The sequence below is a fragment of the Phyllostomus discolor genome, chromosome 4 (genome assembly GCF_004126475.2).
Source record: "Phyllostomus discolor isolate MPI-MPIP mPhyDis1 chromosome 4, mPhyDis1.pri.v3, whole genome shotgun sequence".
NCBI classification, from domain to species: domain Eukaryota; kingdom Metazoa; phylum Chordata; class Mammalia; order Chiroptera; family Phyllostomidae; genus Phyllostomus; species Phyllostomus discolor.
The window spans coordinates 128,005,203-128,008,705 of record NC_040906.2 but is presented as its reverse complement, the minus strand read 5'-3'; the positions used below and the strand labels follow the sequence as shown (position 1 = coordinate 128,008,705).

At 41.3% G+C, this 3,503-nt stretch overlaps 1 long non-coding RNA gene across 1 annotated transcript; it reads left to right on the top strand.

Moving 5' to 3' along the window:
• Nucleotides 1-1,749: 1,749 nt before the first annotated feature.
• LOC118499897 lies at nucleotides 1,750-3,196 on the top strand. Its single transcript, XR_004902440.1, has 3 exons — nucleotides 1,750-1,760; nucleotides 3,027-3,035; nucleotides 3,138-3,196. It is a non-coding gene; the product is annotated as an uncharacterized LOC118499897 (long non-coding RNA).
• The last annotated feature ends 307 nt before the right edge of the window (nucleotides 3,197-3,503 follow it).

Sequence of the window (3,503 nt, the reverse complement as noted above, 5' to 3'; positions counted from 1 at the left end):
AGGAGGTATGGAGATCAGGATGACAAGAGAGTTCGAAAAAGGCCTGAATGTAAGGAACGTCATAACATTTCTTAAGATGGCAACAGTACAGGTCAAGTTGGAGGATAGTATTATAGTTAAGAGATCTGTTCATGGGCCAGACCTCCTAATCACCTGATTTGTATTTGGGCCAGGCCATACTGTAATAGAAAATCAAGTGCTTGGGCTCGAGGTTGGTAAGTCCCAGAGCCTTCAAGTTCTTAAGGAGATATCCTAGTGGGGAGTCCTTGGGCAGGTCAATTGAGTATTGCCCATGGTGGGAACTATAAGAAAGAAAAAGGAGGACATTTCAGGGATGGAAACATACTGAGGGAGGGAAAGGTCAGAGAGGGACATCCCCGACTCTGATGACCTAGACAGACCTGACCCCAGGAATCAAACATCCCTGAGTCCAAGATCAGACCAAATACACAGATATCTGTCCTAGAGTCAGGTGTCCCTGAGTCATAGGACAAGATTGAGATTAGAAGGGAGACAGTCAAGAGGCATCCCTGATGGCCGAATCTGGGAGGAAAGCAATAGGCCCGCAAACAGGGCTTGACTAGAAAACTGTTGCCTTTGGTTATGTGAATGTTAGCAGCCCAAGATCCAGAGGGACTTAGCGATCACTGGCCACGAAGGTGGGTGAGGAGGAGGCTGTCTACAGAACCTAGAGAGATGGAAAAGTATTTGAATCCTCTCCAATTATGCTGGCCCTGAGGGGTTTGGGTTTTGAGCTTTTATTGGATTATAAAGGGTGGGAGTGGGGATTGCTGTTGTGTGGCGGCTTGGCTGTGGGCGGTGTTGCAACACAGGCGGTTTCTGCTGGTTTTGCTGCAGTTTGCTCCAATGTTATCATTTGCCTGTGGCTGCAGGGAGTGGTTAGTCACAATCTGTTATTGCTTTTCCAGTTATTTTCCAGTCCTGAGAACATAAGCTCAGAAGAGTAAAATGGCAGTGATGTTTAACAAGGTCATAGGCCTGTTAGGCAAATGATGCCACAATAGCAAATGGCACTAGCTTCGTCCTTTCATGTGACCCCTTTCCATCCACAGTCATCAGGTAAGTGCAAATCAAAACCACAATGAGATACCACTTCCTGTCCTTTCCATTTTGGAAAATAGCGTGTGAGTTCCTCAAATGATTAAACGGAAGAGTTACCATATGATCCCCCAATTCCACTCCAAGATATATACCCAGGAGAAGTGAAACCATGCCCATACAAACATTTGTCCAAGAATGTTTATAGCACCATTATTCACAACAGACAAGAGGTGGAAACAACACAAATATATCAGTCAACTAATGAATGTAAGTAAAATGTAGAATATTCATATACAATGGAATACAGTAGTCTTCCCCCTGCCTTTTCTGTAGTTTTGCTTTTTCTGCAGTTTTCAATTGCCTATAGTCAACTGTGGCCCAAAAATACGAAGTGAAAAATTTCAGAAATAAACAACTTGTAAGTTTTCAATTGTGCATTGTTCCAAGTAGCCTAATGAAATCTTGGACTGCCCTGCTCCATCCATCCTGCCTGGGATGTGAGTCCACATATCCATGTGCTAAACACTAGCCACCCATTAGTCACTTAGTAGGCTTCTTGACTATCGTAGTGACTGTCACATCACAGCGCTTGTGTTCGTGTAACTCTTATTTTATTTAATGCCCCCACAAGTGCAAGAATAACAATGACACTGACAATTCATAAATGCCAAAGACAAGCCATAAAATGCTTCTGTTAAGTGAAAAGGTATGCATGTATAGGGAAAAGCACAGTTTACATAGAGTTCCATACTATCTGCAGTTTCAGACATCCTTTGAGGGGTCTTAGAGCACAAGGACTAATGTATCATTCATGCATAAAAAGAATAAAGTACTAATACATACTAAAACATGGATGAATCTTTAAAACATATGCTAAGTGAAAGAAGGCAGTCAAGAAGTACTACATATTATTCCATTGGTATTAAATGTCCTTAACAGTAGGTAAATGTTTGCTTAGGGCTGGAGAGGGGATGTATGAACAAAGTCTAAAAGACATTGTAGAGCAAGTTGTACATATCTGTGACTATACTAAAAATATTGAACTGTATACTTTAAGTGACTTGCTTGGTATGTATGTTGCCACCCTTCATGGCCAGGCAGGTTCATGGTATTCATGCAGACAAAAAAATATTCACAGAGCCATTGGGATGTCTGGCCTACCTTTATTCACGGGTCAGTGAGCCACTCATGCTGCAAGCTGCGTGTCTATCTGCGTGTCTCATGTCATGGCTCTTGCTCCCCAGCATGGCACACATCATGGCACCTGACCCCTTGTGTGTCTCTCATCATCATCGCCCCCAGCAGGGAGTCCCTACCTGTTTAAGTACTAGAGAGGAACAAAGCTGGAAAACTGCCAGAACATTACAGAACATAACATAATTCTGCACATGCGAGCCCATTTCATGTTATGGGAGCAGTTTATTGGACCCAGTCTCAAGGCTATAAGAACACTAGTTATCAGGCCCCTCCAAGGCTATGGGAACACTGCTTCCCTTAGCTACCCAGGTACCTGGGTGAGGAAGCCAGACTTCCTGTACTTGCCCTACAGTATGTGAATTATATCTCAATGAAGCTGTTTAAATAAGAAATAAATATGATAGGTACTATGTGCACTTTTCCTAGTTTTCCCCCATGGTAACATCTCACAGAATTCCAGTAACAGAACCAGGATATTGATAATGATACAGGATATTCCCATTTCCACATGGACTCTTCCTGCTGCCTTTTTGTATCCATTCCATCTTCCCTTCCAGCTCCACCTCCTCCTTAACCCCTGGAGACCACTAATCTGTTCTCCATTTCTACAATTGCTTTTTCAAGAATGTTATACAAATGGAATCATTCAATATATAACCTTTGGGGTTGGCTTTTTTTTTTTTTTTTTTGCACACAGAATAATTTGCTGGAGATTCTTCCAGGTTGTTTCATATATCAATACTTTGTTCTTTTCCATTGCTGAGTAGTATTCCATGGTATGGATGAGTGACAGTTTAACCATTTATTTGTTGAAAGACACTGTTGGGGTTGTTTCCAGCTTTTGGCTGTCACAAATAAAACTGCTATAAACACTTCAGTACAGGTTTTTATGTGACCTAAGTTTTCATTTCTCTGGGATGAATACCCAATAGTGTAATTCCTGAGTCATATGACTTAGCATATTTACTTTCTTAAAGAAACAGCCAAACTGTTTTCCAGACTTCCTGTACCATTTGCTTTCCCACCAACAGTATATGGATCAAGTTTCTCCACATTCTTGGCAGTATTTGGTGTTATCACTATTTTTCATTTCAGCCATTGTGGTAAGTGTGATGATGTCACATTGTAGGTTTAATTCTTATTTTCCTAATGTAAATGATATTGATCATCTTTTCATGTGCTTGCCATTTGCATATTTTGCATTGAAATGTCTGGTCATGTCTTTTGTCCATTTTCTAATTGGA